This window comes from Belonocnema kinseyi, chromosome 9 (genome assembly GCF_010883055.1).
Source record: "Belonocnema kinseyi isolate 2016_QV_RU_SX_M_011 chromosome 9, B_treatae_v1, whole genome shotgun sequence".
In the NCBI taxonomy this organism is placed as follows: Eukaryota; Metazoa; Arthropoda; class Insecta; order Hymenoptera; family Cynipidae; genus Belonocnema; species Belonocnema kinseyi.
This window is the reverse complement of record NC_046665.1, coordinates 123,948,543-123,960,274: the sequence shown is the minus strand read 5'-3', so window position 1 is coordinate 123,960,274 and position 11,732 is coordinate 123,948,543. Positions and strand designations below refer to the sequence as shown.

General features: G+C 26.2%; 1 protein-coding gene across 1 annotated transcript in view; it reads left to right on the top strand.

Annotated features, from left to right (window-relative positions):
* The window catches only part of LOC117180728, an 82,024-nt gene that overhangs the window by 34,225 nt on the left and 36,067 nt on the right, over positions 1-11,732 (top strand). The window lies entirely within an intron of this gene.

Genomic DNA, 11,732 nt, shown 5'->3' with positions numbered 1-11,732 from the left:
CTGGATGCATGTTCTTGAACCGTTTCCAGTTTCAAAGTATTTTACTAAGTTTCGGATGCATGTTCTTGAACCGTTTCCAGTTTCAAAGTATTTTACTAAGTTCTGGATGCATGTTCTTGAACCGTTTTCAGTTTCAAAGTATTTTACTAAGTTTCGGATGCATGTTCTTGACCCATTTCCAGTTTCAAAGTACTTAACTGAGTTTCGGATGCATGTTTTTGATCCGTTTCCAGTTTCAAAGTATTTTACTGAGTTTCGGATGCACCTTTTGGACCCGTTTCCAGTTTCAAAGTATTTTACTAAGTTCAGGATGCATGTTCTTGACCCATTTCCAGTTTCTAAGGACTTTACTGAGTTCGGGATGCACGTTTTAAACCCGTTTGCTGTCTTAAAGTACTGTGCTGAGTTCCGGATGCCGGTTGTTACTCGTTTCCAATTTCAAAGTATTTTACTGAGTTCAGAGGGCATGTTTTGACCCGTTTCCAGTTTCAAAGTGCTTTCATAAGTTCCGAGGCAAGTTCTTGACCCGTTTCCACTTTCAAAGTGCTTTCATAAGTTCCGGAGGCAAGTTCTTGACCCGTTTTCAGTTCCAAACTACTTTACTGAGTTTTGAGGACATGTTTTGCCCAGTTTCCAATTTCAAAGTGCTTTCATAAGTTCCGGAGGCACGTTCTTGACCCGTTTCCAGTTTGAAAGTACCTTACTGAGTTCCGGATGCCTGTTTTTGGCCCGTTTTCAGTTCCAAAGTACTTTACTAAGTTCCGAATGCATGTTTTTGACCAGTGTCCAGTTTCAAAGTACTTAATTAAGTTCTGAGTGCACGTTTTTGACCTGTTTCCAGTTTCAAAGCACTTGGTGCAACAAGGGCATAGACTAGGAATATTGAGTGGTATAATTTTACATAGTATAATGTATGTACAAACACTATGTACAAATTGCACAGAAATATTAGATAAACCATAAATAGTAAATCATAAGTAATATTAAGTACAAGTATAATATTTATATTACCAAACATTTGACAAAATTTTAGAAATTGCACCAAGATTTAAATGATTTCTCACAGATTATAGAAAGATTTTAAAGATTTCAGATAAATTTCCATTAGTTCACAAAAATTTCCGATAGATTTCAAAGACTGCACAGAGATTTTAAAGATATCCAAAAGACTTTATAAAAATCTAAAAGGCTTAGGTAAGATTTCTGATCTAAGGATCTAAAAAGATCTAAACTCTTTAACAAAGATTTGAATGACTTTTAAAAGATTTCGCAGATTTCATAAAGATTGTTAAAATTCCGAAAAGTTTCCAAAGATTCAATAGAGTTTTCATAAAGATTTCTAAAGCTTTCAGAAAGGTTTCACAGAGAGTTCACAAAGATTTGAATGCATTGCCAAATATTTCAGATACATTTAAATAATTTCCATAAGGGTTCAATCGTTTCATAAATATTACTGAAGCTTTTAAAAATGTTTCCAAAATTTTCAAAGCTTTCAGAAATATTTCACAAAGAAAAAAAAACTTCGGTTATTTCACGAAGATTTCCGAGATTGCTCAAAGATTTAAATGATTTCACAAAGATTCCAAAAAGATTTCAGATAGATCAAAAAGAATTTACGAAGACTTCAATGCTTTTCCAAAGATTTCAATAATTTCACAAATTTTACCAAACATTCAAAAAATTTTGTCTTCTTACTTCACAATGGTTTCTAAAGATTTCGAAGATTTTAAAAAGATTCCGATTATTTGACAAATATGAAATTTAAATTTAATGGTCAAAAGAACTTTCGAACAGATAATGTTTAATGATTTAAAACATGTTAATAAACATATGAGTCATTTTCGAAATTTGGAACCTCTATTAGAGAGGCTCCAAAACGATAAAAATAATACATTTCTTTATATTTAATTAGGAAAGCATATAAATTTCTCAAATTAAAAAATTAAACCTATTGCAAAATAAATTGATAAATCTGGTTTATATTTAATACTTCTTTCTGAAGATTATTTGAAATTTGTTGATAAAAATAAATTTCATAATTCAACGTTTATAAGTGCTTTGTTCTCTTGCTAAAATTCTAATGTTATTAAAATTAAATAAAAAAAGTGATCAAAATTCCATGAGTGCTGAGACAAACCAGTGTTTAAATTTGCAACTTCACAATCTCTCTTATATTCAGCAACTCTAGTTTTTAATCTTCTGTCAGTTTCACCTATGTAAACTTTATTGCAACCCGTGCATTTTATTACACCTAATCAATTTTCAACCTTTTCGAAATCTTTTTTATTGAAAAGAAAATTACCTAAAATGTGGTTATTTTTAAAATAAACCTTGATGTTAAATTCATTCAAAGAACGAAATTCATTCGAAAGATTTGCTCTGCTTATTATTTTTGTGTGAACTATTGTTAATTTCGTAAATTCTCTATTTTATAATACTTTCTATTGACTGAAGTGGATAACTATTCTGCAATAATGTAACTTTTAAATTATCTAAATTTTCTTCCCTTAATGTAACATTATTTAATTTTATCAGCCCTGTGCGTCTCTCCATATTTCAGATTTTAACTTGACCCCGCAACTGTTCTGAGTTGATTAGTTACTATTATCTCCAGCGCAGCGCTAGTCGTCCCATCACTCCCTGTTTTTACATAAAAAGCAATGGGACTAAATCACTTTCTTAATTTTTTAGTAAACAAAATGTTATTTCCGTGCAAAAAAAAATTCTTGAAATTAAAACAATGTTACTCATTTAACATTTCAAAACACTTTTCCAATCATTTTCTGTGAATACTAAAGACATAATATGATTTATATGGTCGTACAATAATCCTGGCAAAGTGGAACATATCTTAGATTTGGATTTGAATGAAAAGTAAAATATCATTCTTAAAGTTTATTGTCGAAAACAAATTAACAATATTAATAATGAAATGTAAAACAAACCCGGAGAAAAATTTAACTAGTACTAAGTTTAAACTTACCATGTGAATACTCCCGCTTATGAATATATAATGGATATAATGTACTTCTAATTGAATTTAACTAAATTTACATTTAAAACCATTTTATTTAATAATCAGTGAAAAAAACGTCTTTAATTGCTCTCTTTTATCATTATATCCTTTAAGTTAGTTTAGTTTTTTTCAACAAGTTGAATTATTCTATAAACTATTTTTAATGTTCTTTACACATTTTTATGCTATATGTTCACGAATAAGAATTTAATTCAATTTCAATTACATCCCAGTGGGCACCGGGACGATTTTTCTCATTATATTTAATAGTGTAAGTACTTTTATTCATTCAAATTCAAATCTAACATTCTACTTTAACAAGTTTATTGGGTGAAGTTTTAATTAATGTTTTCCATTAGCATTTATATACATCGTTTGGAAAAATGTTTTGAAATATAAAATGAGTAAATTCTTTCCATTTCAATTTTTTTTACAAAAATAACCGATTTTTTGAAATAAATTTTTTAAAAAAGTGGTCTACTCTCATTGCTCACAATGAAAAAACAGGTAGTGATGGGACAAGTAGCGCCGCGCTGAAGACATTAGGAACTAACCAACTTAGGACACTAAGGGATCGCCATTTTGTTTTCAGATGCACAGGGCTGATTTTATGCACCTATCTACTAAAACTTTAATTAAGTCAATTTTTTAACTGAAAAAACGATGAGAATCAAAATCTAAGTACCGCTCAGACCACGACGGTTTCTTATATACCAATTAGTGATCATATCACGTTCTGACGCTCTTATAATCATCAAATCTACAAAATTTTGAAAGAATTATTATTTTTAATTTCGTATGTGAACTGTATAGAATTATAAATGCTGTTAAAAATGTTTACTAAATCTAAAATTGTGTTGGTTGGTATAATTAGGAAAATATCATTCACATTTCGTTTATATAGAAGTGGCGTAAAATTTAATTTCTCTAATGCTCTCTTTTCTAAATCTTCAATAACTAAATTTGAAATAATGGGTGATAATGGAGAACTCATCAGGAAACCTGACAGTTGTTTTTAAAATTTATTGTTAAAAGAAAACCCTGTATTATTAAAAACAGTCCTAGTTGCTACTAAAAATTCGGTTTTTGATATTTTAGTTAAGTTACGATGTAAATTTAATTTTTCTTCTATGCACTCCAAAGCCAAATCTAACGGGATATTGTCAAACATAGAAACAACGTCAAGAGAAACTAAAGAGTGTGTTTTCGAAACATTTATATTTTTTAAATTATCTTTAAATTTTAATTTCATGCTCGCAGGTTGATAGAAAATTGAAACTTTTGTCCGAAGGGTCTAAATTTTTAAAATAATTTGTCAATTTTTTAGTTGAAAAAATTCATTATTGAAAAAGCTGTCCATGATATGCTTATGAAAATGGGTACTTAAAGCTTTTTGGGGTCGCTGAATACGAATCTGGACTCAGATTTTGAAAATTCAAAATGGCGGACCCAATATAGCTGCTGAAATTGGGAATATTTTTGGATTTTATCTGAAAATTGGTATACAGGGGTTTTTGGGGTCAGTGACCACGGATATATACTCAGATTTTGGAAATCTAAAATGGTGGGTCCAAGATGGTGCCTGAAACTTGGAATATTTTTGGATTTTTTTTCTGAAAATTGGTATACAGAGGTTTCCGGGGTCTCGGATCACGAATCTGAAATCAGAATTTAAAAATCTAAAATGACGGATCCAATATGACGGTCAAAATAATAAAGTCACTGATCACGAATTCGAATTTAGATTTTGAAAATTCAGAAAATTGGTACTAATCCATGTTTTAGGTGAGTAGGTGTATGTTTTCCCAGACCTCAATATTCTAAATATTTGTCATTTTGAATACAGATTCAAGATCAGCGACCCCCTGCCTGTGCCATATTGGATCCGCTATTTTGAATTTTCAAAATGTGAGTTCGGACTCGTGATTGGCGACTCAAAAAAACCCCTGTATACCAATTGAAAAAAAAAAAATCCAAAAATATTCCAAATTTAAGTCGTCATATTGGATCCACCATTTTGAATTTTCTAAATCTGAATTCAGATTCGTGATCAGTGATCCCAAAAACCCCCGTATACCAATTTTAAGAAAAAATAAAAAAATATTCCAAACGTAAGTTGCCATATTGGACCCGCCATTTTGAATTTTAAAAATCTAAGTTCAGATTCGTAATCAGCGACCCCAAAAACCCTTATGTACCAATTTTCATGAAAACTCGTTTCCCTGAAAGAATTATGCCGGAAAGGGTTAAAGTGTTCGACGAAAATTTAGCCAAATTATATGTTGGAGAACCAACTGTTGAAACAATTAGTCTCCAATTTAAACCAAAGATTTCAGGTAGAGTTTTGAAAAAATTGAAATGATCCGATGAGACATTGTTACGGAAGGGGTTAGTGGGTCCTTCACTCATTTACGTAATTTCTGTAAATTCGTTAAACTTTCTACTAAATATTATCTTTTTAGTTGTAAATTTCATTATTTGGTTTAAAATTTAACAATTTTCTTAAAAACACATCCTTTTGGGTTTAAAATTTTACCTTTCGTTTAAAATCCATATTTTGTTGCTTACGCTTCAACTGAATTTTTTTTTGGATGAAGACAATTTTTTTTCGGAAAATTTGTCTTTTTGATTTATACATTTACCTGATTTAGTATAATTTGTATTGTTCTTGGACCAAAATGAAACTGTTGGGTTGGAAATTTAACAATCTTATTAAGAGTTAATACTTTTTGGTTAAAAATTTACTATTTAGCAATAAATTAACTTATTCTTAACAAATCTTATTTTGTTGTCGGAAAGTGAACTCGAATTTTCTTTGGTTGAAAATTTAACTATTTTTAAGGGCTTTTTCTAATTTATCTGTTTTAGAAGAAATATCATCTTTCTTTAATGAAAATGCAACTACTAAGTGAAAAATTCAACACTTGTTTAAAAGTTCTTTGAAAATTTCATTTTTTGTGAAAATGCAACTGTGTGGTTAAAAAATATTCTTCTTTGCTTGAATATTCAACCATTTTATTTGGAAGACTTGGTTGAATCATCTTAAGAAATATTTTTTTTAAGATTTATATTTTTTTAGTTGAAAATTCATGTCTTTGGTTTAAAGTTTAACTATTTTTTGAAATTTAATCTTTTTTATTTAAAATTCAATTACTCAGATGACAGTTAAAATATATTGTTAAAAATGTTTTTTTTTAAATTTAACTGTTTAGTGGAAAACCTTATTTTGATTTAAAATTAATTTTTTAACTGAAAAACTCTTTCATTAAAAATTAATTTTTGTCTAAAAAATTCCATTGTTGTGTTGAAAATTCATCTATCTTATGAAAAGTAATCTTTTTGTTAAAAAAAATACTGGTTAAAAATTTAGCTATTGAAAAAAAAATATTTTAGTCAAAAATAGTTTTAAATAGTTTTCGAAAAATATCAGTTTTAATTGGCCCATGTATCATAATATTGTAAAGCAGAATTTTTATTTCGCATTTTTTGGTAGGAATTTCATCTTTATTGTTTGAAAATTCATCTATTTTGTTAAAAATGTAATTACTTTGTCAAAATTTTAACCATATTTTGTTAAACATTCGTGGCGAAACATAAAATTTGATTAAAAAAAAATTAATTGCAAAATGAAAACAAAAATATTTTTGACCCTAATTCCAATTAAAAGTTTTTTTACAATTAGTTTATAAGTGTTAAAAAATTTAGCTATTGTTTAAAATAACCTTTTCATTATAAAAAACAACTGTTTGGTAGAAAACAATTCTGTTTTGGTTGAAAATGCAACTATTTTTTTAAAATGTCATCTTTCTTGGTTGGAAAAAGAACAATCAGATTTTTTAATAAGAATTTGTATTTCTAAAATAAAAGTTCGTTTTTCTTGGTAGAAATGTTATCTTTCTTTTTCATTATTTATTTTTATTTTTTGAAAATAAACATTTTTGTTGAAAATTCAACTGTGCTTTAGAAAGTTTATTTCAATGGCCTTAAAATAAAACTATTATGTTGAAAATTAAATTGTTAAGTTAAAAATGCTACTATTTTGTAGAAAGCTCGTCTGTTTGGGTAGAAAATTCGTTGTGATAAATAAACTTTTTTGGTAAAAAATTCTACTAAAAAATCATCTTTTTAACTTCAAAATTCAACCGTTTGGTTAAAAATTCAACTATTTTATGAAAAAAGTATTCTTTTTGTAAAAATAAAACTTTTTGGTAGAAAATGAATCGGTTTTGTTTGATTATTATCCTATTTTATGGAAAATAAATTTAAATAATTGAAAGTTTAACTATTTGGTTAGAAATTTAACTATTTCCATGAAAATTAAACTTTTTTTAAACAATCGCCTTTTTGGATAAAAAATTTGTTGAAAATAAACTTTTTTGTTAAAAATTCAACCTTTCAGATCAGAGATATTCAACTGTTTTCTGAAAAATTCGTCTTTCCGGCTTAAAAATTCAACCATTTCCTGAAAACATCATCTTTTTGTGGAGGACGCAATTATTTTATTTAAAATTTAAATTTTTTAAAAATCATCTTTCTTTTGAGAAAAATAACTGTTCAGTTGAAAATAATTCTGTTTTCGTTTCGGATTTAACTATTTTTCTAAAAAAAATCTTCTTTGGTTGAAAATACAACTATATCGTTGAAAAATCGTCCTTATTGACAGAAAGTCTTATTGAAAATAAACTTTATAGTTAAAAATTCAAATTTTCGGGCTGCGAAGATATTCAACTGTCTTCTAAAAAATTCTTCTTTTACGCTTGAAAATTCCACTATTTAGTTTTTTATAGAGGATTAAGTAATTTTGTTAAAAATTCAAATTTTCTTTAAAAAATTATCTTTTTGTTTAAAAAAAATAACTGTTTGAAAATAATTATGTTTTGGTTGCGGATTCAACTATTTTGTTAAAAACAGTTTCAAATAGTTGAAAATTCAAATTTTTTTAGTTTATCTTTTTCGGTCGAAAATACAACTAATTATTGAACAACCGGAGTTTTTGATAGAAAATTCTTCTTCCTGAATTAAATTTTTTTTTAGAATTGTCATCTTTTTTATTTAAAATAATTTTCTTTATTTGCTTAAAACAAAGATTTTTGTTGCAAATTGAGCTATCTTCTACAAAATTTATCTTTTCGGCTTAAAAATTAAACTATTCCTTAAACAAAACTTAATTATTTGATTCAGAGTTTAACTATTTTGATAAATATTAATTTTTTGGCCTCTAAACGGGTTTTAACAAATCATGTGATTGAATCGGAAATAATTTTTTACTTCTGTTTGCAAAAAAAAAATTATCTATAAAATTATCTAAGAAAATATCTATAATTTTTACATCATCTGTAATTTTTTCCACTATTTCTTATTTTTATTTTAAATTATTGGCTTAGTGAATTTAATAATAAAAAAGACTTTAATAAATTTAAATAAAAAGAAACCTTTGTGCGCACCTGAGGCTAAAAAATGTTTTTTCATGATTTTACATAAAAGGGCATCTGGAAATCGGTCGAAATGGTTTCAAGATCAGAAACTGAGACCGTCTCGCTATATCTAAAAAAAAAAAAAAACAAGTTAGTAACGGTACGCTCCTTTGCTTGGAAAAAGACAACGGCCTATTCCATTCTTGGTTCTCTTCGATGACTCAGAGTTTGAACGTCTAAAAGAAATACATCCTCGATTGGCTCGAGAAGTTGAAAGGTGTGTTTCGTTGAACCTGGGAACGCTGATCAAGGTGAAAAAACTTGAATAAAAAAAACATTTACTTTCTCAAGTTAATTTTTTAAATTATTTATTAAATTGTTCGAATAAAATAAAATTTTGTGCGCTTGCGCTCCTGATCTTAATTTAAAAATTGTATTTACAGCTGGATTTCACTGATTCATGTTTAGTATAAATTACGAAATTTTTAGTTCGTTTTTTGACTGATTTTCCAGTCGATTTTTATCATCGGAATTCAAAACAAAAAATTATCTCATAACAAGGAAATTAATTCTTCGATATAAAACTAATGGTACTAATATTAATATTCCCTGAAAAATAGTTGAATTTTAAAAACGCAAAATTTAATTTTCAGCAAAGAATATAATTTGCAAACAAGAAGGATAACTTTTAAACTAAATGGCTGAAATTTCAAGCAAAAAGATCAATTTTTAAGAAAATAGCTCAAGTTTCAATCAAATAGTTGAATTTTCCTGTATTTGAAACTGTTTTCGAGAAAATGGTTGAATCCTCAACCAAAATAGATTATTTCCAAGGAAACATTTGTTTTTTTAGAAAAAAATTCTTTTAAACTAATTAATTGAATTTAAACCAAATAGTGGAATCTTAAAGCCAAAAAGGAAACGAATTTTTCAGAAGATAGTTGAATTTTGTACAAATAAGATTATTTCTAACAAAAAATTACACATCTACCAAAAATGATAAATTTTCAATCTAATAGAACCAATTTTTACATAAAAAGACGACTGTTCAGTAAAGCAGTGAATTTTTCAGAAAATAAGAATTGAATTTTCGAAAAAGAAAAATTTTTCAGTTAAAAAAAAGTTTCAAACAAATTTTCAAATATTTATGCCAATAGGCCACATTTTTTCAAAAGATTTTATCTATAATCCAAGTTAATTTCATAACCAAATAAGCAAAAAGATTAATTTCATAACCGGAAAAATTTATTTTCACAAAAGGTGATTTTTTAATAAAATACATAAATGTTAAAAAAAATAGTTACATTTTGAACCAAAGAAAGGAAATTTCAACTAAAATGATAAATCCTTAAAATAAAAAGATGAATTTTAAACCAAATAATGAATTTTTATCCAAATAGTTTAATTTCGAACCAAAAATATTTATTTTTGTTATGGAATGGAATAATTAAATGTTCTGTTAAAAAAAACGTAATCTTCAAACTAAGCAAAAAACGAATTTTTAATAAAATTGGTAAATCTTCAACCAAAGAGATGATTAAAATTAATTTTCAACAAAGTAGTTCAACTTACAACCAAAATAGTTAAATTTTTCTCTAAATGGTTAGGTTTCCGGCTAAAAAATATTAAATTTCAATCCAAAAGTCGAATTTTTAACGAAAAAAGATGAATTTTAAACTACATATGGAATAGTTCAATTTTCACTCAAAAAGATTAATTTTATACAAAAAAAAGAGAATTCTCAACAAAGGAGTGAAATTTTTATATAAAAACATAAATCTTCAACCATATTGTTAAATTTTTAACTAAAAATTATATTTTTTGAACCAAAAATGGAATAGTTAAATTTTAAGCTCAAAAACTTATTCTTTAAACAAAAAAACTAATTTTTGACAAAAAAGAAACGAATAAAATTATTTTTCAAGAAAGTAGTTCAGCTTTCAACCAAAATAATATAATTTTCAACTAAATAATTAAGTTTTTTACTTAAAATGATGAATTTTCAACAAAAAGTTGAATTTTTAACGAAAAAAGATCAATTTTGAACTAAAAATGGCATAGTTAAATTTGCAGTAAAAAAATTAATTTTATAACAAAAAAAAAGAATTTTAATAAAGCAGGCGAGTTTCTTTCTAAGTATATGAATTTTCAAACAAATTGTTAAATTTTTAACTGAAAATTACCTTCTATCAACCATAAGCAGAATAGTTAAATTTTCAGTTTAAAAAAATTATTCTTTAAAGAAAGAAACTAGTTTTCGACAAAAAAAGATCAATTATCAACGCAAAAGTTGAATTAAAAAAAAAAGTTGTGACTAGAAGTGGAATTGTTAAATTTTTAAATCAAATTTCAATTAGAAAATTAATTTTTGAAACAAACAAAAAACTAAATTAATTTTTAACAAAATAGTTGAATATTTAACTAATAAAACAAATGTTTTCAACAAAACACTTCAACTTTTAATGAAGTTGGATTCTAAATGAAAAATAAAATAGTTGAATTATCACCAAAACGTTCAAAAAATATGAAAATATGACTTTCTTACCAAAAAAGATTAATTTCCAACTATAATAGATTACATTTAAATAAAAATATTAACATTTTGAAGACAATCATTTTTTTAAACAAATAGTACGATTTCAAACCTAAATAGATGATTTCTTAATAAAAAATAAGAGTAGATGTTTCAATTTAAAATAACCAACTTCTAAAAAAAAAGTTTGATTTTAGATTTGTACCATATTTATTCAGTTCGAATGACGACAATGTCGCAAATTATTTTCGGGAATTTTGAAATTCGGCAATTTTATATTTCAATCAGTTTATTTTTCGGGAGTCAGGCATCAACTAAAAATGAAGGATAAATCTGGATGATTTTATTGCATTTTTCTTAATTCAAAAAAATTGAAAAAAAATTTAGGATAGGAAAAATTCGAGTCAGTTAAAAAAATATTTAGGTATTATAGACATTCTGAAGAGATCAAGCAAATATGAAAGTGAAAATATTTCCGAAAATTTGTGAAATATTTTCTCGTCGTCTCCCAAGTTTTAAAAGTCCTAAATATCTTTTAAACTGACTGAAATTTTTTTCTGAATTTTGGTTAAATCCTGTAAAATAGTCATTTAACAAAATCTAGCTTCTTTCCCAAATTATCTGAATATTTCCAAAAATATAATTAAGTCTCAAATTTAAGTGTTAAAATTTATTCACAAATGACTATATTCATTCGAATTTTGATTTTTTAATCAGAAATTATTTTACCCGTAAGGCCGGAATATAAAAATCAGCACTTTTCCGCCTG